The 26,850-nt window shown below is 40.3% G+C and overlaps 1 protein-coding gene across 4 annotated transcripts in view; it reads left to right on the top strand.

The window, feature by feature from the left end:
* si:dkey-237h12.3 (teneurin-3) overlaps positions 1-26,850 on the top strand; it is a 153,952-nt gene that overhangs the window by 28,725 nt on the left and 98,377 nt on the right. The window contains exon 1 of one of the 4 annotated variants that reach the window (XM_014199207.3): positions 18,918-19,114. The exons of the other annotated variants lie outside the window; for them this stretch is intronic. The gene's annotated coding sequence lies outside the window, so the exon portion shown is untranslated. Of the gene's footprint in view, positions 1-18,917; positions 19,115-26,850 lie in introns of those variants that run through there. 4 annotated transcript variants of the gene reach the window in all.

Raw genomic sequence — 26,850 nt, 5'->3', positions numbered from 1 at the left:
ACAGACAGAAATCATCCTCAGTTTCATTAGCTGCCCGGGTGGCTGGTCTCAGATGATCCGTCAGGTGAAGAAGTCAGATGTGGAGGTCCTGGGCTCGCGTGGTTACAAGTGGTCTGCGGTTGTGAGGCCGTTTGGACGTACTGCCATATTCTCAAAAATTGTCTTCTAGCAAGGCTTTCCACTAGACATTGAAACATTGCTGCGGTGCGGGGACTTGCTTCTATTCAGCCACAAGAGCATTCATGAAGTTGGGCGCTGATGTTGGGCGATTAGGCCTGCCTCGCAGTCGACATTATAGTTCATCTCAAAGGTGTTCGATGGGGTTGAGATCAGGGCTCTGTGCAGGCCAGTCGATTTCTTCCACGCCAATCTCGAGAGATAATTTCTGTATGGACCTCGCTTTATGCACAGGGGCATTGTCATGCTGAAACAGGAAAGTGCCTTCCCCAAACTGTTGCCAAAAAGTTGGAAGCACAGAATCGTCTAGAATGTCATTGTATGCTGTAGCATTAAGATTTCCCTTCAATGGAACTAAGTGGCCTAGCCTGAACCATGAAAAACAGCCCCAGACCATTATTCTTTCTCCACCAAACTTTACAGTTGGCACAATGCATTCGGACAGGTAGCATTCTCCTGGCATCCGCCAAACCCAGATTTGTCCGTTGGACTGCCAGATGCTGAAGCGTGATTCATCACTGCAGAGAACGTGTTTCCACTGCTCCAGAATCCAATGGCGGCGAGCTTTACACCAATCCAGCTGACGCTTGGCATTGCGCATGGTGATCTTAGGCTTGTGTGTGGCTGCTCAGCCATGGAAACCCATTTCGTGAAGCTTCCGATGAACAGTTCTTGTGCTGACGTTGCTTCCAGAGGCAGTTTGGAACTCGGTAGTGAGTGTTGCAAGCGAAGACAGATGATTTTTACATGCTACATGCTACAACACTCGGCGGCCAGTTCTGTGAGCTTGTGTGGCCTACCACTTCGCAGCTGAGCCGTTGTTACTCCTAGACGTTTCCACTTCACAATAGCAGCACTTACAGTTGACCGGGCAGCTCTAACAGGGCAGAAATTTGACAAACTGACTTGTTGGAAAGGTGGTATCCCGTGACGGTGTCACGCTGAAAGTCACTGATCTCTTCAGTACAGGCCATTCTACTGCCAAGTTTGTCAATGGAGATTGAGCACACAACCATGCAATTTTATATGTCTGTCAGCAACTGGTGTGGCTGAAATAATATAATCCACTATTTTTAAGGGTTGTCTATCTAATTTTGACCATGAAGTGTGTATATATGTATATATGTGTATGTATATATATTTGTGTGTGTGTGTGTGCGTGTGCGTGTGCGTGTTTGTGTTTGTGTGTGTGTGTCAAAGGGTCTGAATACTTTCCAAAGGTACTGTACACCCTTGACTTTTTCCACATTTTGTTGTGCTACAGTCTGAATTTAAAATGGATTACATTTATAGTTTTATCACTGGCCTACACACAATACGCCATATTGTCAAAGTGGAATTATGTTTTTCGAGGGAAAAAAAATATAGAAATGAATGAAAAGCGGAAATGTCTTGAGTCAATAAGTTTTCAAAGCCTTTGTTATGACAAGCCTAAATAAGCTCAGGAGTAAAAAGGTGCATGTCAAGCCACATAATACGTAGCATGGACTCTCTCTGTGTGCAATAATAGTGTATAACATGATTTTTGAATGACTACCTCATATCTGTACCCCAGACATACAGTAAGGTCCCTCAGTCGAGCAGTGAATTTCAAACACAGATTCAACCACAAAGACCACAAAGGTTTTCCAATGCTTCACAAATAAGGTACCTATTTTGTAGATGGGTATAAAAAAAACTGACATTTAATATCCCTTTGGGCATGGTGAAGTTATTCATTACACTTTGGATGGTGGATCAATACACCCAGTCACTACAGAGATACAGGCGTCCTTCCTATCTCAGTTGCCGGAAAGCAAGAAAACCGCTCAGTGATTTCACCATGAGGCCAATGGTGACTTTAAAACCGTTACGGAGTTTAATGGCTGTGATAGGAGAAAACTGAGGATGGATCAACAACATTGTAGTTACTCCCCAATACTAACCTAAGTGACAAAGTGAAAAGAAGGAAGCCTATAGATGATAAAAAATATTTCAAATCATGCATCCTGTTTGCAATAAGGCACTAAAGTAATACTGCAAAAAATGTGGCAAAGCAATTCACTTTTTGTCCTGAATACAAAGTGTTATGTTTAGGGCAAATCCAATACAGCCCATTACTTAGTACCACTCTCCATATTTTCAAGCATAATGGTGGCTGCATCATTTATGGGTATTCTTGTCATCGTTACGGACTGGGGAGTTTTTCAGGATAAAAAAATACATGGAATGGAGCTAAGCACAGGCAAAATCCTAGAGGAAAACCTGGTTCAGTTTCAACCAGACATTGGGAGATTCATCTTTCAGCAGGACAATTACCTAAAACGCAAAACCAAATCTACACTGGAGTTGCTTACCAAGAAGACAATGAATGTTGCTGAGTGGCCGAATTACAGTTTTGACTTAAATCTGCTTGAAAATCTATGGCAAGACTTGAAAATGGTTGTCTAGGAATGATCAAAAAACAATTTGACACCATTTGAAGAATTTTGAAAAGAGTAATGGACAAATATTATATAATCAAGGTGTGTAAACCTCTTAGATACTTACCCAGAAAGACTCACAGCTGTAATCGCTGCCAAAGGGGATTCTAACATGTATTAACTCAGGCGTGTGAATACTTATCTAAATGACATATTTCTGTATTTAATTTTCAATAAATGTACATTTTTTTAAAACATATTTTCACTTTGTCATTGCGGGGTATTGTGTGTAGATGGGTGAGAGATAAAGCAATTTAATACATTTTGAATTCAGGCTGTAAAACAACAAAATGTGAAATAAGTCAAGGGGTATGAATACTTTCGGAAGGCAGTGTGTGTGTGTGTGTGTGTGTGTGTGTGTGTGTGTGTGTGTGTGTGTGTGTGTGTGTGTGTGTGTGTGTGTGTGTGTCTGTGGGTGTGTGTGTGTGTGGGTGGGTGGGTCTGTGGGTGGGTGGGTGGGTGGTTGTGTGTGTGTGTGTGTGTGTGTGTGGGTGGGTGGGTGGGTGGGTCTGTGGGTGGGTGGGTGGGTGGTTGTGTGTGTGTGTGTGTGTGTGTGTGGGTGGGTGGGTGGGTGGGTGGGTCTGTGGGTGGGTGGGTGGGTGGTTGTGTGTGTGTATTCTGGACAATGACATTGCTCATCCTGATATTTCTTAATTTCTTTCTTTTAACTTTTTGGACTATGTGTGTATAGTTTTGTATTGCTAGGTATTACTGCGTTGTTGGAGCTAGAGACAAAAGCATTTCGCTGCACCTGTGTACTCAACCAATGAACTTTGAATAGTCGATTGAACTCGTTTCCCTTTGTATGGTTTACTTCTTAAAGGGGTAAATTCACTATATTTGCGGATTTATATGTTTTTTTAATGATATTTTATCTGGTCGATTATGGGCATGTTTTGGTCATTTAGTAACTTTCAGCAGTCTCTGTCTAGCTACTGTCTATATTGTAATTTGGATTGATTGACCACAGTCCCCCCAAAAATATTCTTTCCCAAGCCGTTCCTGAAGATATGTTCTCAGTGGCAATATGTTCTCAGTCAATTTACCTGTAACATTAAGAGTTCAAAATAAAACTGTGAGCTTCCGGTACTTGACACATACCATATCCCCATCCTGGGACGATGTGTGGTGTATTAATATGGCCTGCAGTGGCAACAGTGGAGGTCACTCCGATAAATTGCTCGGGTTGCCTTTTAGCAGCTCGGTCACAGCCCATTTATCTTGTTACTCCACTCTATCCATTTAGTGGTCTCAATAGTGGGATTAGACAATGGAGCAGCACCAGGCACCCAATGACGGAGCGCTTGGCAAATAGGTTGTAGTGTTGCCTTAGCTATTGTTATTTTTTTCTTTCTCTTGGTGTTTGAAGGATCTGTCGGTTTTCTGGAACAAGTCGTGATGTGTTTATATTTTCGCTCAGGAAAAGTGAGTTATAGTTAATATCGTAGACAAGGCTTAATCGGTCTCGATCGGGCGAGGCAAATAGGTGGTGTCGAAATGAACCTTGAAATGAAGAGGGAAAATAGTAATGCTATATCAGGTTGTTTTGGTTTGATGTGTGGAACTGCACACTAACCCCCCCCCCCATCAATTATCAAAGCTAAAACTCATTTCAGACCCCTCAGCACTGCATAGAATTGTCTCTTTCAGTACCATTCAAACACATATATATAAAAAAAATGAATTGAAGTGGCAAGGACACTGTAGAAGTAAAGATTCCTTAGATAATTGGAAGATGATTTCCTCCTCTACAGTTGTTGAGAGAGAATGGTCTCCCTTTAATGTGGTGTGTTGTGTTGACTGAGTAACCTGAGACTTCTACTGCATCCTGAGAGGGATATATACACTGAGAAACAGCAATTAATTCCGTCCTCAGTGTTGCCATGGGATTTCTGCTATTGCCTATGGTGGTGATGTTAAAAGGTGTAGTTGTAAGCTTCTATTTTCTATTATAAGTGTGGAAGTCCTCCAAAACACAAACAAACAAGCTGGAAGGAGTCTTTGTAAGTGCAAACTCAAAGAAGGAAAGGTAATGGTGCCTTGATTAGAGTAAATAGAGCATTTTTGTGTTTTGTTTCAGCCATGATTGTGTATGTAGGCTTCAGTAATGCACCCTACAACCGCAGGGGGAAATGAGCTGTGGAGTGCATCTTCAAGGATGGTGTAGAAATGGGGTCTAGGGAAATTGGCATACTATCATTATTATACGGTGATGATTGGAATTTGCCTTCTTTCGTGGATGGAGAAGGATTATCATACTTATCCTGCCAACAATAGGACATTCACATTTGGTAGTCATTCCCATTCAGAACCAATCAGCACCCTGGTTTTTCATCCATCCCTTCCAATCAAAGCAAATACTTTAATGGTGGAAAGTACCTGTTTCCTGACCCTCTTTTGGACTTTGAGAGTCTTGAAAAAGACACATTTTGTCTATTCGGGCTCCTTCTCGACCAAGCTGTTTGTTTTCCAATCACTTCAAAGATGCACCAAGGGATAGCATAATATTTCTAGAGTTTGCTCTTTAAATAAGTGTGGGGATGACATTTGGGACTTCATTATAATGGCTGCAGAGAGAATTTTTCCCTCTGCTGCATAACAGAAGATATTTACTGTGGCTGAACAACATTACTCACAAATAATACACTACCGTCTGCCTCACACAGAAGCCGTGTTACATTTTAGATAAAGCTTTGGTGGTGGGACTGATAACATGATACATATTACATTACATCATCCTAGCATTCTGTTGCCATATATCAGCTTCCCTTTTGAAATATAGCCTGCTGCACTGTTCCTGTTTCTGCACCGATGTGAACATCCTCCTACAGCATAGCAACACATAGACACTGTTTAGTGGGCTAGCTGTTCACACATTTAATACAGTAGTGTAGAGGAAGTCCAGTATTTGAAATCAAATGTTATGCAACACAAAATCAAATAATGAATTCCTTGCTTTTCCTGTGGTCCAAACAAGCTCCCCTGCCAAAATGGATACACTGGAGGTTAGGGTCGGGCAGTAACCAGATTTTCATACCTTCATACTGTTCGTTACTGCCAGTGCAAACAAGGGGCGCTATTTTTTTCAAAATGTTTCTTTGACGCACAAAACAAATTTAGGCAGTAGGGATCCTGATCTAGGAGGAGATTGATTGTCTCTGGCAAGCTAGCCACTTAGCTAGCAAGTTATCAAACCAATTGCATAGCTGGAGCCCTGAGCAGGATATCATTTATTTGGCACAACTTAGATCAACGTTTCTCAAACTTGCCCTAACACTACACAACTGATGATGAGTTGATTATTTGAATCAGCTGTGTAGTGCTAGGGCAAAAACCAAAATGAGCACCCCTTGGGAAACCCTGTCTTAGATAGTTCATTTATAGTTAGTTATAAGCAGTGGCGTAGCACCCACTACTTGTATACAGTATATCATTTTTACAGAATTGAAAATCATACCGTTGGTATTTCAAAATACCCCGGTATGAATATGGCATGGACATGGTATGTGTAGGGTATGTATATGGTATGTGTATGGTATGTACACTACCGGTCCAAAGTTTTAGAACACCTACTCATTCAAAGGTTTTTCTTGTGGCAGCAGGTAGCCTTATGGTTAGAGCGTTGGACTTGTAACCGAAAGGTTGCAGATCAAATCCCCGAGCTGACAAGGTACAAATCTGTCGTTCTGCCCTGAACAAGGCAGTTAACCCACTGTTCCTAGGCCGTCATTGAAAGTAAGAATTTTCTCTTACTGACTTTCCTAGTTAAATAAAGGTATAAAATAAAAAAGGTTTTTCTTTATTTTCTACATAGTAGAATAATAGTGACGACGTCAAAACTATGAAATAACACATATGGAATCATGTAGCAACCAAAAAAGTGTTAAACAAATTCAAATATACTTTATATTTAAGATTCTTCAAATAGCCACCCTTTGCGTTGATGACAGCTTTGTACACTCTTGGCATTCTCTCAACCAGCTTCACCTGAATGCTTTTCCAACAGTCTTGAAGGAGTTCCCACAAATGCTGAGCACTTGTTGGCTGCTTTTCCTTTACTCTGCGGTCCGACTCATCCCAAACCATCTCAATTTGGTTGAGGTCGGGGATTGTGGAGGCCAGGTCATCTGATGCAGCACTCCATCACTCTCCTCCTGGGTAAAATAGCCCTTTAACAGCCTGGAGGTGTGTTGAGCCATTGTCCTGTTGAAAAACAAATAACAGTCCCACTAAGCCCAAACCAGATGGGATGGCGTATCACTGCAGAATGCTGTGGAAGTAATGCTGGTTAACTTTTCACACATAACAACACTCGGGTGTGATCATTCTACAGTGGTCTGAGGACCCAATATTTGGCATGGGTCCTCAGAGATCCTCAAAAGGTTCTACAGCTGCAACATCGAGAGAATCCTGACTGGTTGCATCACTGCCTGGTACGGTAGCTGCTCGGCTACCGACCGCAAGGCACTACAGAGGGTAGTGCGTACAGCCCAGTACATCACTGGGGCTAAGCTGCCTGCCATCCAGGACCTCTACACCAGGCGGTGTCAGAAGAAGGCCCTAAAAATTGTCGAAGACCCCAGCCACCCCATTCATAGACTGTTCTCTCTACTACCGCATGGCAAGCGGTATCGGAGTGCCAAGTCTAGGACAAAAAGACTTCTCAACAGTTTTTAACCCAAGCCATAAGACTCCGAACAAGTAATCAAATGGCTACCCAGACTATTTGCATTGTGTGCACCCCCCCAACCCCTCTTTTACGCTGCTGCTACTCTCTGTTTATCATATATGCATAGTCACTTTAACTATACATTCATGTACTGTACATACTACCTCAATTAGCCTGACTAACCGGTGCCCCCGCACATTGGCTACCCGGGCTATCTGCATTGTGTCCCGCCAACCCGTCTTTTACGCTACTGCTACTCTCTATTTGTCATATATGCGTAGTCACTTTAACCATATCTACATGTACATACTACCTCAATCAGCCCGACTAACCGGTGCCTGTATATATCATAGCTACTGTTATAGCCTCGCAACTGTATATAGCATCGCTACTGTTATTTTTCACTATCTTTTTGCTGTTGTTTTTATTTCTTTACTTACCTATTGTTCACCTAATACTTTTTTTATTTTTACTTATACTTTGCACTGTTGGTTAGAGCCTGTAAGTAAGCATTTCACTGTAAGTCTACAGCTGTTGTATTCGGCGCACGTGACAAATAAACTTTGATTTGATTTGTAGCGTACGATCAAACCAGTGTGATTAGAACGCTTATTTAGAACTGCCAGTTTCGAATGATGCAACAATCAGCATTAGAGAAACATTTTGCACAAACACAGTCCTTACAAAGTTATGTCCAGAATGTGAGCAGTTTTTTTTGGGATGCAATGTTCAGACATTCACAGAAGTATCTACAGCATAACACAATCATCCAAACAGGAAAAATGTAGGCTACATTTGACCTAGTGCTAACTGAGGAAAGATTGACGTAACACAAGCGGTCATATTTTAATAACTCTCGTCTGCAATAAACTACAATATGAATTAGCTAATAACAATTACTATTTATAATTAATCACACCACGTGTGAGCTCACCATTGATCAAAGTAATTGAGTTAACCACTCTCTAGTAATCGAAAGTAATCCGACGATGGGTAGTTTCTACGCGCTCGCTGCCATACTTTTTTTTCCCTCACAGAAACCAAAGATAAGAGAAGACAAGATGAGTTTGGTCTGTTTATAGTATGCATGTTGAAGGGGGTGTGTCATCTACCATCGTTTACATCCCACCATTTACTTCTGGAAGTTCTCAAAAAATTTGTGAACCCTTTCTCACCTCATTTTGTTATAGCATCTTTGGTCCGACAGACAATTACGTGAAACCCAGAATGCATTGTATGTCAACAAACATGGCTCCACACACGGCTGGAATTAGTTTAGCTCATCATAATCAGTACAACCTTCAAAAAAGTATTTTACACACATAATTATAATGGCACAAGGCGAGACCCAGATGCAGACACGGGAGGCAGATGGTTTGAGTCTTTGATATTTATTATAATCCAAAAGGGTAGGCAAGAGAATGGTCGTGGACAGGCAAAAGGTCAAAACCAGTTCAGAGTCCAGGAGGTACAGAGTGGCAGGCAGGTTCAAGGTCAAGGCAGGCGGGTACAGAGTCCAGAAACAGGCAAGAGTCAAAACTGGGAGGACAAGCAAAAATAGAATAGAAAAAGCAGGCGCACGGGAAAAACACGCTGGTTGACTTGAACATACAAGACAAACTGGCACAGAGAGAAAGGAAACACAGGGATAAATACACCAGGGAAAATAAGCGACACCTGGAGGGGGTGGAGACAATCACAAAGACAGGTAAAACAGATCAGGACGTGACACATAATATGTGCCCATTACAATCAATACAAGAATCGGAATGCATGATTTGTAATAGGTACTTGAAAACATGTGAATAAAACAGCACTGCAAAGTCTACCTGTCTTGCACCAGGAGAAGTAAGCAGAGGAAGTTGACAAAACACGTGTTTAGCTTGTGATACACCTCTATGTATTTCACCATGCTTTGGGGAGTATCATATGCTCAAGCACTACTGAGCACATCTGCAGCAATTAGTGACTGACTGACCTGACAGGTGACTTGACAGGTGACCTGCCATGATACTATGCCTTTAGAGGTGGGGGTGGAAATGCAGTTGGTTTTCAGTCACTGCATGAATATGAAATATGGGTTATGCATATTCCGTTTTTTTTCCTCTAGTAAAACAAGTTTGTTGTTGTTCAACCAACCACCACCAATACTGCAATAAAATAGACGACTATAACATATTGGCCTATGTGTTTCCTTGCTGTGTTTACATCCAGTAAAACTGTTAAGGAGTGTACACTAGCATACAAAAGCTGGCCTCAATCTTCAGCTCCAAAGATGTCCAGCTCCAGTTCCAGTTATGATATTGGCAAATACTGTTTGTGGTTTCTGAAAGTACACAATAAAGAGGATTTTTTTGTAATTAGAATACAATATAAGGATATAGCAATAAAACAATATTAGAAAAAAGTAACATAATAAACACTGATATACAAATAGTATATTGCATTGACAAAATCACAAATTTGAGTTATAACAGTAAGAAACAGTAACTTTAGAGCTCCACAAGGGGGCAAGGCAGGGCAGAACAGAGCTATGCTAAGTAGGCCAAATGAAAACAAACCATGGTCATATATTTTTTAACCATTATTTAACTAGGCAAGACATTTAACAATAAATTATTATTTACAATGAGGACCTACACCGGCCAAACTCTAACGATGCTAGACCAATTGTGTGCCACCCTATGGGACTCCCAATCACGGCCGGTTGTGATACAGCCTGGATTCGAACCAGGGTGTCTGTAGTGAGACCTCTAGCACTGAGATGCAGTGCTGTAGACCGCTGCGCCACTTGGGAGTCATAAGGCCAGGGTAGCTTCAAAATACAACACAAGCTAATACTTCTGTGATGCAATTAACATTGTTTTATAGCGCTAATAGAAGAATGTAACTAGCTACGTAAGCACCATTGAATATAACACCATAAAGGTTATGAAATGAGTAACGTTACCTCACGTGTCCGTGTTTATAAGGAATATACACAAATATATTATGCTTCATACATACAGGGAGCTACAGTAGAAACAGCGTAACACAGAAACATAATAAGGCACTTACTTTGATAGAAACACAGCCTGGATTTGAACCAGGGTGTCTGTAGTGACACCTCTAGTACTGAGATGCTGTGCCTTAGACCACTGCACCCCTTGGGAGTCATAAGGCCAGGGTAGCTTCAAAATACAACACAAGCTAATAATTCTCTGACGCAATTAGCATTGTTTTACAGAGCTAATAGAAGAATGTAGCTAGCTACTTAAGCACGATTGAATATAACACCATAAAGGTTATGAAATGAGTAACGTTACCTTGCGTGTACACGGTTATAAGGAATATACACAAATATATTATGCTCCATACGTACAGTAAGCTACAGTAGAAACGACATACATAAACTATTATAACATAATAAGTCACTTACTTTGATAGAAACGCACACATTTCCAAAGTTATTATTAGTAATGAAAACAACAATGACTGCAATGCGGGCAACAGACAGAAAATGTGAACACAATTTCTAAGTAATTGTCCGCAAAAGTAAAAAGGACTATTTTTATGTGAATGAATGAGGAGGCGGAACACACCTCAATTCAAACTGTTCTTAGAAAATAAAAGCTTATTAAAAAATCATTTTAAATTGACAAGTTAAAACAGCCTATAAATAAAAACAGGCTGCGTGCCTTGGTTTGAAGGCAGCACGGATTAAACTTTTGCGTAACAATCACATTCCGGAATGGAGAGAACATTCTAACATCATGTGCATCAAAAAACTCACGCTGGGGCAACCGTTAAAAATATTTGGAACTCAGGTATGAAAAGGTTAAGTGTGCCTTCTAAATAGATCATAGACAGTGTCATCAGCACAGCACCCCCACACCATAACACCTCCTCCTCCATGCTTTACGGTGGGAAATACACATGCGGAGATCATCTGTTCACCCACACCACATCTCACAAAGACACAGCAGTTGGGAACCAAAAATCTCCAATTTGGACTCCAGACTAAAGGATAGATTTCCACCGGTCTAATGTCCATTGCTCGTTGTTTCTTGGCACAATAAAGTCTCTCTCTTCTTATTGGTGTCCTTTAGTACTGGTTTCTTTGCAGCAATTCGACCATGAAGGGCTGATTCACACAGTCTCCTCTGAACAGTTGATGTTGAGATGTGTCTGTTACTTGAACTCTGTGAAGCATTTATTTGGGCTGGTAACTCTACTGAACCTATCATCTGCAGCAGAGGTAACTCTTGGTCTTCCATTCCTGTGGCGGTCTTCATGAAAGCCAGTTTCATCATCGCGTTTGATTGTTTTTGCGACTGCACTTGAAGAAACTTTCAAAGGTTTTTGAAATATTCCATATTGACTGACCTTCATGTCTTAAAGTAATGATGGACTGTCGTTTCTCTTTGCTTAATTGAGCTGTTCTTGCCATGATATGGACTCAGTCTTTTACCAAATAAGGCTATCTTTTGTATAACCCCTTTACCTACTCACAACACAACTGATTATCTCAAATGCATTAAAAAGGAAAGAAATTCCACACATTTTTAATTTAAATGCATTCCAGGTGACTACCTCATGAAGCTGGTTGAGAGAATGCCAAGAGTGTGCAAAGCTGTCATCAAGGCAAAATGTGGCTATTTGAAGAATCTCAAATATAAAATATGTTATTTCATAGTTTGATGTCTTCATTATTATTATTCTACAATGTAGAAAATAGTAAAAATATAGAAAAACCCTTGATTGAGTAGGGGTTCTAAATCTTTTGACTGGTAGTGTATATGTTATGTAAACATGGTATGTATATGCTATGTATATATGGCATGTATATGGTATGTGTATGGTATGTATATGGTATGTGTATGGTATGTATATGGTATGTATATATGGTATATGTATAGTATACCTCCCAAGCCTACTGGAGTAATTGCACTTTTTGCGAGTAAATGAAAGCAGTTGTTAACGTCCTTGTAAGATGAAAGCAGTTGTTAATGACCTTGTAAGATGAAAGCAGTTGTTAATTACATAAGATGAAAGCAGTTGTTAACGTCCTTGTAAGATGAATGCAGTTGTTAATGACCTTGTAAGATGAAAGCAGTTGATAACGTCCTTGTAAGATGAAAGCAGTTGTTAATTACGTAAGATGAAAGCAGTTGTTAACGTCCTTGTAACATGAAAGCAGTTGTTAACGTCCTTATAAGATGAAAGCAGTTGTTAACGCCCTTGTAAGAGGTAAGCAGTTGTTAATGTCCTTGTAAGAAGAAAGCAGTTGTAACGACATTGTAAGATGAAAGCAGTTGTTAACATCCTTATAAGATGAAAGCAGTTGTTAACGCCCTTGTAAGAGGTAAGCAGTTGTTAATGTCCTTGTAAGATGAAAGCAGTTGTAACGACATTGTAAGATGAAAGCAGTTGTTAACGCCCTTATAAAATTAAAGCAGTTGTTAACGTCCTTGTAAACATGAACAAGCAAATATGCTATGAGTTGGTTATCTAAGTACAAGTAGCTTTTCTGCACTTGAAGTTTCTCATACTCTTTATCCAGATAACAATAATTGGTCCCACTTATTTGGATAATCCAGATAGTCCATATGTAGATGCTTGTTAGGATTAGTAGATAGTTATTTAAAATGTTACTGATGGAGCGTCTACAAATAAAGTGTTACCCAATACTTTTATGCTGCTGAATGTGTGCTTCATTTGGGACTGTGGGGACATGTAGTAGAGGTAGCTAAGAGACAAAACAAGAGTGTGATATTAGCAAGAAAATGTGGCAATATGCTAATGCCACCAGGGAGACGACTTCAGTTGTGCAGCAGCGAACTACTCTGCATTTCGCCAGCACTAGTCTGTTGCTATTCCATTATCCCAGTCCTGTGTGTGAGTAATGTTGATATTCCATTATCCCAGTCCTGTGTGTGAGTAACATTAATTTAGAAACACTGACTGAATATCAGGGAGGGCCATAATCACTCCATCATTTAGTTTGTAGTTGTACGTGTTACATGCACCAGGTGTTGGTTGACAACTAAATTCATGTCTGGAAAGAGGGGAAACTCAGGGAGGGGAGGCCTATTCCCCGATTCCCTGGACTCTCCATTAATATTGGAGTCCACTCTTTCAGGGGATACTGCTGACATTTGGCTCTCTGTGTAATGGAGACCTAACCTTTAAGCACTGCATGGAACGAGTCATTTCTCATAATCTGGCATCCATTTTTTTACGAATTGTGTCCAATGATGTCCAACTGTCTTCTCATTTCCTTTGTATTTTGCCTTCCCTTCTTGTAATGTGCTGTGGTCATAAATTCTCCTCCATCTAGTATATTTGAATCATGCATCCTCTGATTGTGCTTAGCTAACTAAAACCTATTTCTTAGTAAATATTGAACTGTAGTAGCTACATAGAGTGGCTACCTATTTGGCTGGACATATTTACACTAAAAGCTATAATTAGTTGATTGGGCAACCAGAGTACACATTTGGTTAGGTCCAAGTCCCCCTTAATTCCTATAAATCCAGACTCAAGCCCTAAGCCACCATTACAAAAACTCCTAGATCCCCGGTGTCCTTCCTGAAGCTCCATGGATGGAAGGAAAGTCATTGTTTCAGCAGCCAGTAATGATGATTAGCCACAATCTGGGGATCGACTGCAGATCAGTCAAAGACGTGGTGATCCTCAAAGGGAACATGACCGACTGTCCCGGCCATGCATACTGAGCAGATTGATTGTGTTTCTCTGGGAGATTGAGGGGAAATCTTTGAAGTGTGCCTGGTAATAATCTAGGATTGGACACCATGAAATGTGAAGCAATTGTCTTCAAGTTAAAAGCCAGGGAGCGATTTCCTCCAGGGGGTTTATACATATTTGGTGGTCAACAGTCTTGGATGTGCATTTCCTAATTTGGCTCATTGTCGAAGGTTGTGATTGCAACAGCATTCGGATATACCATTTCTAAATGTAACGCTCATAACATGGTATTTGGGAATGGGACCCATGACTTGGACTATCTCGTGATTTACGAGGTTCGAGTGACGTGCACGTATCCCAAGTTGGGGAGAAAAATCTATTTAATTCCAGGTAGCTATTGAAATACCAGTGGAAACAGAACCGTAAAATAATTGACTACACAATATACTTATTTATAACATTACAGTGTGTCCCCCTGGAGCTTTCATGCGAAAGTTTTCAATTTGGAAGAAATACTGCTTCAATATTATTGAGCATTTTCCCCACGGTGAATTACTTTACTGGAAATAGCCTTTATTAAGGGAATAGAGAATCAGGGAAAGGTACAGGGTGTGCTGTTGCCATCAATAATGGATCGGAAACAAGTCAATGTTTCCGGAGGCCTTCCCTTTGTCGAGGTCTTCGTGCCGTAGCAGTACGTGTGAATAATGCATCCTCTCAGACTCCCGGTCCCTCTCCTCCCTCCTCTCCCTTCGTCTTGTTCGGGCCACAGTTCCCCGGTCGTGATTGGCTGTGCCTCAGGGCACCGGAGGAGATAGGAAATCACCTGCTCCATTTAGCAACGCCGCGCTAGTGGCCCCAGCCCCGGCGCCATACTGTTCAGACCTTTGTGTCTGAGCTGGCACTTAATGCCAGGACCTCTTGTTAACTTCAGTCGGTGGGGCCGCGCTGCAGCGTAGCTGTCACATCTGACCGTTGTTATTGTTACACCCGACTGTTTGAACGGTAAACCGGCAATAGCTGCAACCACTGGGAGTTTAATTTTGTTCTTTTTTACAGGGAAACAGTTTGTGCATTGGCATGATTGGTGATAGCAGACAGCTTTCGCTGCGAACCCATTTTCTGTTCTGCTTTGACTCTGAGTCTGTGGCCCCCTCCCTCCCTTTATCTTTCACCCTCTTCTTTTCGCTACCTCTCTTTCACATGCTAGCGTATGGGCTAGTGTGAGAAGCGTCTGTCTGCAGGATCGCAATGAGGGCGGCCTGCTAGTTTCAGCGTCCCCCTCACACAGGGGTCTCTGCGGGGAGTCCGCAGGAGTCGGGCACCCACCCCAGCCCCCCCATGGAGCAGCCCTGGCCACTGCCTGGCCACATAATCCATATTGTAAAGGGCAGCTGGAGGAGGAAACACCAAAGAACCAGAACAGCACTGAGGCGTCCCCCTCTGTCTTTCTCGCTGTCTATTCATAGAAAACATCAGCGTCTGCAACAGACGTACTCTGCATGTCAAATTCCAAACTCCAGAACCCAGAGTGAACACCTGTCATACCCACCATTTGTATTATTTCTCCCCCCGGCTCTCTTTTGCTTTTAGAATGAGGGACGGTAAGTAGGACAATGCATGTTGGTTTCTGGTTGTTTACTCCAAATTCATTGCAGTATATTCGCCAGTGCAGAAACACTTTTTTCTCTCTCTTTGTACATACAGCTATTGTGAAAACAAGCTACTTGGCTGTATAGGTGGCTGTTTATCCAAGGGCTTTGGAGGAAAGCCTGTTTTGACAGAGGATGGATCAACAGCAGCGGGTGACTGTCAAAGGCAAGACATTCTAGACAGATTTACATTTATTCTCCAGACGAACCATCAAGGCACAAGCCCACCACCTCTTCCTCACAATTATTCAATGTCCCCTAACTAAGCGCTCTTACTCTAGGACTAGTCATTATATCCCCATAAGTCACTTGAAGGCAGGGTAGCCTTAACATACACATCCAATTGTTGCTTTGAAATATGATATAATTTGGCAGTATTGTTAATATCTCTACTGCATGACCTAGACATTGACACATGCCTTTGACCCATTTAGTATTCCTTAACCATCCAATGAGAGGACTCACACTCAGGACAACTTATGTGAAAATAATGGAAATAAACAATGCCCCTGGGAGTTTTTATATGACGAATATAAGCCCCCATTTTGAACATTTCTTGTCATATGTCCCAAATACCTTTTTTGAGGATAGATAATGAACAGAGCAGATTCATTTGGGGCACTCAATATGAATAGCATTCATACCGTATAATGTGGATCAGTGGGACACTTACACAAATTGGAGAGGGGCCATACTCATTGCAGATACTCACCACTGACATGCTTTGTGAGTTCATGCTGTCTTCCTGACACAGGTCTAGGATTCGGTAGAAATTGCCTCTAACCACTGGTCCAGGGTTGTATATCTTTATTCTCCTGATCGTTAATGTTAATATTTGAGTTGGGTAATCTGATCCTAGGTCTGTGTATAGAAGAAACTTCTACCTTTAGCGCTGTACTTCAAGCAATATGCTAAAATAGGCCTACGTTTTTCAAACGCATCTTCAAATAAGTCTCATCAGTACAAACCATTTTTATTAGTTATTAGTGAAGGATCGCTGATGGCACAATATTATCCACCTCTTGTACATGATTGATTATCATGAATAATAACATGCCCAATATATTTTTATGAGCTATGAATATAATCAGGTATAATTAATGTTTTCAATCTTCTAGCCAACAATATGTTAAAGATATGCTTGACCGTAACACACAAACACATACATTAAAATAAATCTTTGAAATGTATTCTTCCTTGAGCAAATAGGCTACAGCATTTGGCGAAAAACTACCTAGAACTACATTAAACCAGAACAACAAGGGGGAATTCATTCCTTGATTTTTGATTCAGTCCCGATTGCACATGTCCAATGATTACGATATCGATAGTGCACCATTTAACACTTCAGGCAACCGTTTTGGCTTGCTTGTTGTGACATGTTTTTATATTATGCATTCTAGATCAATATAACATTATGCATTTCTGAGTGTTGAATCGAATAGTTTGTCATCAGACCATGAAATATTAGAAAACCATATTTAATGCATTAGTGTTTTCCATTGGGCCAAGGATATGCATAGGTTTACTACTGAAGTTCTCATAGCAACAATGGAATGTAGACCATAACTATTATCTTTCAATCAACCACACATATTTGCAAGAGCAAAAGAGAGGGTTTTCTCAATTTATTGCAAATAGATTTTCTATTTGTTATATTTGAGTATTTTTCAAGGAATAGACAATTGAATAGAGGACACAATACTAATCTATTTTATTAATTTAAAATATGACCTTGACAGGGGTGTTAAAGGCACACTGTAATTTTCTTTCAGCTGTGGTTGCACATTGCATTTCATACACAAAAAAACAAACCAGGATTGATATAGGCCAGTTTGGGCACCTGTTCCTTTCCTTCTTGTATTTTAAACATAAAAAAACTCCCCCTCAGCCCTAAAAAAACACATGAAAAACATTTAGGGTCCCACTAAATAGAAATATAAACTACCAAATGTGCCTTTAAAGCACAATTTAATTCCTTGATTTCTCAAAAAAATGTCATGCAGAAGTCACTTTGACGGTTTCTATTTTTTGAAATGATATTAAAGTGACAATTATAAACATTCCCAAATACATTTCACAGCCTATTGAGAGGCTAATGAAGACAATTTATGTCCCCTTAATGGCATGGAAAAAGTAAAATAAACAATATTAATTTAACCATGTGATATACAGTACTTATGAAATATATAACGTACAAAGTCACATTAACATTCTATTTTGTCAAGGCTCTCAAGTGACACCCAAAATCAAAGAGACATATATACTCAGATTATTATTTTGATATAATTTAACATGATTTAATCAAAGTCTATGTAGACTGTCCATATTGAAAAAGAAAGAGTAAAATGTATGCATTTGACCATCTTTAATGTATTGTGCTTTTTCATGATGGGAAGGAATTGTTCTTGTTTCCTCAGAAATATGCTCTCAAACGTAATCCATGATCAAAATAAGAGAATATTTTATTTATTTTATTTATGTAACCTTTATTTTGACAGGGAGTAATTCTGAGACCAAGGTCTCTTAGTCTTTTCCAGAAGTTTGTGTTCATTATAATACAAATTAAATAATTGATATTGTTTGTGTGTGTAAATGTACATTTCAGCACTTTAGTATTTGTATTGATTCGCAATACCTTCTCATGGTATAAATAGCACACATTAGGACAATGAAGCATCTAATCGTATTGTTTAACTGAGGAGAAAACATTAAGGCTATTACGATAGTGATGTCACCCTGATGGATAAGTTAATATCAAAACAGTGCTTAAACAGGAAAAAGGTGACACTTTTAGGTCAGGACCTCTTGAGTGACAGAACTACCACACAGTTCCACATGTGAATTCATTTCACTGTTTCCCTATTGATGTCACCTATCGAGATGTCTTGGAGGTGTGTTTCTAAGGCAAACCCTCCCCCGGTTGAGCATTAGCTGGTGGCAGTCTCTCTCCCCTCTCTCCTTTCCTTCCCTTTCTTTCCCTCCACTTATGCAGGGTAAACACACACACACACACAACGCTCAGCCTATCGTCTGAGAGTGCAGCTAGAGCCAGACAGCGTAACACGATCCGTGATAGAGTGGTGTCCAGCACTCTGCCTACCGCTTCACGTAGAGGAGGAGAATGAGAGATAAATCGAGGAGAAGAAAGGAGAGGGAGAGAGAATGAAGGTGGCAGGGGAGGTTGGCAACTACAACGATTCCTGTGTGTGTGTGTGTGTGTGTGTGTGTGTGTGTGTGTGTGTGTGTGTGTGTGTGTGTGTGGTGTGTGTGTGTGTGTGTGACTTCCTAATCCAGTATGCTGAATGCGATAGCGTCCCAGTCCACTGTGTGACTGTAGTATCTATCAAGACTGGGCGACGAGGATATCCAGGGCATTTGCACAGCCGCTACAAAAACAGAAACACTATCTAAGAAGTGAAGCTCGTTAGGATCTCTTGAGGGAATAGCCACAGGCATTGCCAAAGGTAACTTTTGTAATGGATATTATTTTTGTATTATTTTATCATAGCATACTTTGTAGGCTTAGTTTTCTTTATTCTCCACAATCTTTATTCATTTGTTGGCCACATGTTATGCAAGAAAATAGCAATTCTTAACTCATGTGGTGCAATATACGGGTTCATTTATAATAGGCATGCATATCTTGTCAGCATGCATGGGAATGTAACTGTTCTACAATTTGCTTGGGCCTTTTTAGGACTGCAGCACAGTATACCCCTCTCAATTCTGTCACTGATCATCAAGTTATGGAGACTCAATGTTTATTATAGTCTAAACATATGCCTGATGCCTAACAATACCAGACACCAGCTTTTGATAATGCCACATTCTCAATTGTTTGCACTTGCCAAGAACTATGTCTATTGGAAATATTTACATTGCAAGTAAATTGGAAACAGATTGCAGCATGGAATCCAGTTACTGTACACTTGCCCAGCAACATTTTTAGCAGATGTTTTGTGGGAAAACAGCGGGCTCTGTTGTAGCCTACTATTCAATGGGCGATATTCAGAGTGATGCATGGGATTCATCATGGGATTCATCATGGGATTCATCATGGGATTCATCATGGGATTCATCATGGGATTCATCATGGGATTCATCAGAAGTTTTGATGGCCTGTGCTCTAACAATGAAACATAACTAAGTTAAATTGGGAATGGAATGTTGGAATTATGCGTTATTGGGAGGGTTGGATAATGGGTATTATTTGGCCAGTCCTCTTAAAAAAACAGCTATTCTTATGGTTCTCTGCACATTGCCAATGCAAAAATAATTATATTTTATTGTCACATACACTGGATAGGTGCAGTGAAATGTGTTGTTTTACAGGGTCAGCCATAGTAGTACGTCACCCCTGGAGCATTTTAGGGTATCTCAAGGCCACATCAATGATTTTTCACCTCGTTGGGTATTCAAACTAGCCACCTTTCGGTAACTGGCCTAACGCTCTAACCGCTAGGCTACCTGCCACCCAATGTGTGTTGGTAATGGCTATGACAAATCTGGTCTTGACGGTAGGTACTGCTTCCTGGGTCTTAACTCCTTTGATTTAACCATTGTGGGAGCTACGTCATGGCCTTGGAGACAGTGACATATTGAACACCTTAGCAGAGCACTAGCTGTGAAGACCGAGTAATAGGTGTGTAGCAAGTGGCGAGCAACAATAAGCAGTAGAGATGCATCACAGAGAAATAAGCTCAGGTGTCACACCAGGTCTTACAGTTGCTATTCACATATATTTACAAGTGACAGATAAATGCAAGTGAGTAAACTCAACAAGCTTTTCTCTGTTGGTACTGCATCATATGAGGTATCGCTGTGGAGCTACGGCTATGATTTATTGCCAAGGCCAGAAGGCGAGTGGTGCACCAAGGTAGCTGTATTTTTAGCTGCTACCTGATAAGAAGGATATGATTAATTACACTTGATATATCCATTTCCTCATTTATCAGATATATTCATTTTATTAGTGGCCAACAATTCATATTTTTTCATTATATTGATGTTCATATACGGTATGTATTGTTTGATCCCAGCATTCTTATAATACCCATGATGCCCATTTATATTGTGCACTTTAATTATTCATTATTTCAAATTATTTGTGTTGCTGTTACTAGTGTAAAGGCACTATCTCTAACTTCAATTTCTGGTCAAAAGTGCTGCCCCTGCACCTGATTGTTGACTGTGGGGGCGGGACTTGACAAATGTAACTGTGACTCACATTTCTATGATATTGGAATTCTGTTGTAAGTGCCCCCCAAACCAAAGGAGGCTGGTTTTGGAGATGGTTACTACAGCATCCAAATCACCCAATGGCAGTTGAATGTTCCAAGACACACCCACACAGTTTGTAAAATACGTAGAGGCCGAACTATTAACTGGACATGAAAGTTACAGTTTGCGCCTTTAATGCTGGTTGTGATTTAAGTTAATTAATGCTAAGTAGTGTACTTAAATGTCAAATTATGAAATCCACAGCAACAGTTTTTTTTATCAAAGAAATGGTCCTAACTCTTATGGAACCATAAAACAATGTTATGTTTATTCCTAACGTTCCTTGATGTTATGATACTGTATGATATGATTCAGTAATATAAATGGTGCCGTTTTGTGTTTCATCACCTATGCAGAGCAATTGGTAAATTCAGTTTACACAATTTAGTCTTTGGCATAATGGGTGCCATAAGACACATTGGCACCATATTATTGTCCCACAGGGTCCTTACGAACTGTTATGTTGTATAGTTTCATCATTATAATTGTGTGTATCAGTATTTCTCTCCTGGAAATCATTTGAAAATACTCTTTCATCATAGGGTCAAGGATTATCGGTGACACCAGCGACCCCCATTGGTTTCAATGCTCTCTTTAGCTACTTCACTTCACACATCAATGGCTCCAGTAGCCCTTCACTGAACTATTTTAGGGGACAGATCACTATATATTTGTTTATATATACTGTTTTAACTGTTATTAATTACTGTGTTATGTATTTCTCATAATCTTTTATGATAATTTATATTTTACATTGTAAATTCCAACCACATTTTAACACTTGACACCTATTTGATTCAATCTTACTTTTTTTTTAAAGTTCAGTTTCTTTGATATTTACACCTTGGTTTGCTTTAAAAAAAAAAAAAAACCCCATATTTAAAATAGCTATAAAATGACCTAAATACTGATTGTTTTACTCATTTCAATTTGTTCAACATTTAATATTGCATTTCACGACCTAATTCTTAACATCAAGTCCTATGTACACATAAAAACAATATTTTCCCACAGTCCTTTATAGTGTATTGCATTGGGATGTTTCCTTTGTCTGGTAATTGGCTGAGAGCTTGCCACTGAAAGGCATGTCCAACATTGCATCCCAAATGCCACACCTGTCAACACATCAGCATACAATAGGAGACGTCAAATATCACTGGCACCCCCTCACACCCGCCTGTACCCTTTGCATTCCCTTTGCATTAATCAGGGACACGGGATGGGGGGGGCAGGAGAAGCCTTTGATACATCTATAAAAGGCCACTTAAGCAGATATTTCTTCTCAGATTCATCTGCTTCAGTTTTTCTCTGGCCTAACATGAAGGAGTTCCTGCGAGAGGGCAAACATTCTGGCTAATTAACACTACCTTTTATATACTCTCTCACTTTCACCCCTCTCTCTCTCTCTCTCTCTCTCTCTCTCTCTCTCTCTCTGTTTCTCTCTCTCTCTCTCTCTCTCTCTCTCTCTCTCTCTCTCTCTCTCTCTCTCTCTCTCTCTCTCTCTCTCTCTCTCTCTCTCTCTCTCTCTGTTTCTCTCTCTAGCTCTGTCTATCGTTTGCACCTTACTCTTTCTTCAATCTCTCTCTCTCTCTCTCTCTCTCTCTTTCTCTCTATCCCCTGTATTTGTGATTCTCAGTGACTGTCTTTCTACTCTCTCTCTCTTTCTATCTATATCTCTCTCCCCCCTCTCTCTCTATCACTCTCCCCTCTCTCTCTCTATCGCTCTCCCCCCTCTCTCTCTATCTCTCTCCCCCCTCTCTCTCTATCGCTCTCCCCCCTCTCTCTCTCTACCTCTTCTATCATCCATCACATGAAGCCCAGAGGTGTCTTTCTCTATTTCTGTACCTTTTCGGTGAGCTCTTGACGCTTTTTGAAATAGTTGGCTTAACCCACCTTTGATGTTGTCTTCAAATGGATGCAGATCAAACTTTAAACTCCCGACCCAGATATAGCGCTTAACACATTGAATTATCAAAATCATTCAACACTTGAAAAGAATCATGTTCCTTAAACCTGTGTACAGTACATGTCACTGACTTGCAATACCAGTGGGGGCAATGTTCACGTTTTTTAAGAAAAATGCATTGTGTTTTGAAAGGTGAATAGGGAAGTCTAATGTTTTATGTCTGGATGTCGTGATATTAATGGGCTTGCTCTACCGGAGGATTACTGCAAGTGGCAGATTATTCATTATTTTGATGGCAGTAGGGGAGCGGGCGGTTTCATAAACCACTTGACTGTGATGTGTGCTGCTATAGTAGACCGAGAGCGAGAGAAAGTTATGCCTGGAGATCTGTTTTTCTCCCCCAGAGAGGGTATTTGTAGCAACTTGCAGCTAGCACCAAGCAACCTTCAACTACTGCCAGCTTCAATTGATGGACTTGAATGGGTTATATACTGCATATACTGTATATAGGGTACATTCATGTCAGGTCCCAAATTATTGACACCCTTGATAAAGATGAGAAATAATGACTGCATAAAATAAATCATTCAAATACTGAGCTATATTGTATCTCAATTTTATATATATATATATATATATATATATATATATATATATATATATATATATATATATATATATATTATTGTTTTATTCTAATACAATTGCTCAGAGAAAGAGATTTCGTTTTTTTCTCTCAAAAAAGGTCGAAATAATTGGCACCCCTGTTTTCAATACTCTATCACCCTCCCCTTGCAAGGATAACAACACTGAGCCTTTTTCTAAAATGTTTTCTGAGAGTGGAGAACACTTTGGGAGGGATCTTAGACCATTCCTCCGTACAGAACCCATACAGAATCCAAGCATTTACATTTGTTGGATGACATTGCAATAGAGCTCTTTGGCCACGCACACCAGTGGTGGGTTTGGCGTCGAAGAAAGATCCATATGCCGAAAAGAACCCCATACTTACTGTAAAATATGGTGGTGGATCTTTGACGTTATAGGGCTATTTTGCTTCCACTGGTCCTGGAACAAAATGCGCTGTGGCGCCCCCTATCCTAGGGTATCCTCAAGAGGCTATGAAGCTGCTTTTTACGATGGACTCATCTAACATAATCTAATGATTTGCTTTTCCTGTAAAACCTTTTTGAAATCGGACGACGTGGGTCGATTCAGGAGAGGTGTATCTATAAAAAAAAAAATATATATATTAATTATTATTTTTTTTAATTATGATTTTTTTTTAATGCTAATTGGCGATATGATTTTTCGCTGGATTTTGATCCCGCTGACGGGATGAGACGCTGAAGAGGTTTTAATAAGGTCAACGGTCAATTGTGTTCTCCAATCCCATAAAACATTTTTGAAAAAGGCTCTTTGCCATTATCCTCGCAAGGTGAGATTTTGAAAGGTATTGAAAACTTTAACCCCTATATCTTTTTAGATAGAACAATATTACTTAAACAAAATCTCTTTCTCTGAGCAATTGTATTAGTATAACATAATATAATTTCAACATTTTTGGGAGCATACAATATATCTCAGTATTTGAATTATTTATTATTTATAGTCTTTTTTGCTCATTTTTGTCAAGGGTGCCAATAATTTTGGAAACAACTGTATATTAATAGGTAATGCTGGAATGTACTCTCTGTGGCAAATCTAATATGATATACAGTATACTGAGTCTAGGTACTAGAAAAACTATATCCAATTATGTTAGTTATTTCTATTATATCAGAGAACTGTATCAAAGCAAGACTTTGATACACCTACTGTAGTCACAGCTGATTGTTCATCTTATTGCAGATGCATCCCCATATGTATACATGCTTTCTTTTCTGTTTGCTTTGCTTTGAGAGAGGCGAGAATAGAGTTGCTGCAAGTGAAATTAACATTTTAGTCTCTGATATCTGTACAGCACTGTCTGAACGAATGTACAAATTCAAATCAGGGAGCTGCAATGTGATGAGGCAGAGAAAGAGGGACTGTTGGTGGCCAGTTAGCCAGGAGCAGACAGGATTCCTCTCCAGGCATACTTTAGCATCTCTATGTTGGCTTTACTTCTTACCCTGACACTTTTTAGTTTGGACACCCAACTCCAAAGTGATTAATGCATCGCCACAGCCGCTTTGGAGGATGTCTTGCAGCGCTCTACCATTCTCCTTGCCAGCTCTCCTCCCTGATAGTTCTCTAACATGACACGAAGCGGAGGAGATTGATAGCAGTCATTACGCCGCTCTCAAAGAGCAACATGCGTTCCCAGCACGAGCTTGCGAGCTCCCCATTTAAGTACTGCTAGCTCCGTACTTGGTTTAAAGGAATGCTGATGGTGGTATGGCACATTGTGTAGCCTTGCTACTGTGTGGTAACCTCCACACAGAGGAGAAACCAGTGGTATTCTAGAATAATTGTTGCCTTATTAGTTAAACTCAAAATGGCTATGTTGGCATTTTTTCCCAAGAATACCTTCTACGAATACCTCCGTCTCCCTCCCATCCACCACTGCGACCTGTATGCTCTAGTCGGCTGGCCCTCGCTACATATTCGTCGCCAGACCCACTGGCTCCAGGTCATCTAGAAGTCTATGCTAGGTAAAGCTCCGCCTTATCTCAGTCCACTGGTCACGATAACAACACCCACCCGCAGCACACGTTCCAGCAGGTATATCTCACTGATCATCCCCAAAGCCAACACCTCATTTGGCTGCCTTTCCTTCCAGTTCTCTGCTGCCAGTGACTGGAACGAATTGCAAAAATCGCTGAAGTTGGAGACTTCCCTCACCAACTTTAAACATCAGCTACCTGAGCTGCTAACTGATCGCTGCAGCTGTACATAGTCCATCTGTAAATTGCCCACCCAATCTACCTACCTCATCCCCATAATGTTTTTATTTTATTTACTTTTCTGCTCTTTTGCACACCAGTATTTCTACTTGCACATCATCATATGCTCATTTATCACTCCAGTGTTAATCTGCTAAATTGTAATTATTCGCTCCTATGGCCTATTTATTGCCTACCTCCTCATGCCTTTTGCACACACTGTATATAGACTTTCTTTTTTTTCTACTGTGTCATTGACTTGTTTATTGTGTTATTGCCTTGTTTATTGTTTACTCCATGTGTAACTCTGTGTTGTTGTCTGTGTCACACTGCTTTGCTTTATCTTGGCCAGGTCGCAGTTGTAAATGAGAACTTGTTCTCAACTAGCCTGCCTGGTTAAATAAAGGTGAAATAAAAAATTTAAATAAAAAAATTTCAAAGACACGGAATTCTGGTCACGCAGAAAGAGAGGCCTATCAGACACTCTTGCCTGAGATTGTTAGCAATATCAATATATTTCCCCAGGTTTTCCCCTCCTCTGAGTCCCCCCCCCCCCCCCCCCCCCCAAAAAAAGGAGAGATTTAGCCTTTAAATTGGTTGATCCAGGCTGCGATGTTGGCTAAACCTGTTTTTAAAGCATTACATTGGTGAGAAGTAGACGGCAGTCTCCTCTGGGTGGTGCAACCTTATCAGGCTAAACACCTGACAATGAGACGCTATTGTCACTAAGGGGAACACAAAGATGCTGGGTAAAAGCACCCCACCACTGTTATTGACCTCCATAAGAGAGTATTGTCCCCAGGCTTTCCTAGGTTCTCAAATCCTTCAGACAGACTCAGCAAACCAAGGACACTTCAAATCAAGGTCCGGTGACTAAGAGTTTGGATTGCATAGACTCTTTGTTTTAGATAAATATGTAACTCTTATATTCTGTCATCAACCAACATTGCATGTACTGAACACCTTAACCGTGATTAACATTCCAACCAACCCTGCATGTATTTGAACACCTTAACCCAGATTAACATTCCAACCAACCCTGCATGTATTGAACACCTTAACCCAGATTAACATTTCAACCAACCCTGCATGTATTGAACACCTTAACCCAGATTAACATTCCAACTAACCCTGCATGTATTGAACA

Source organism: Salmo salar, chromosome 05, assembly GCF_965601325.2.
Source record: "Salmo salar chromosome 05, fSalSal1, whole genome shotgun sequence".
In the NCBI taxonomy this organism is placed as follows: Eukaryota; Metazoa; Chordata; class Actinopteri; order Salmoniformes; family Salmonidae; genus Salmo; species Salmo salar.
The sequence above is the reverse complement of the archived record's forward strand: the minus strand, read 5'-3'. Positions and strand labels throughout refer to the sequence as shown.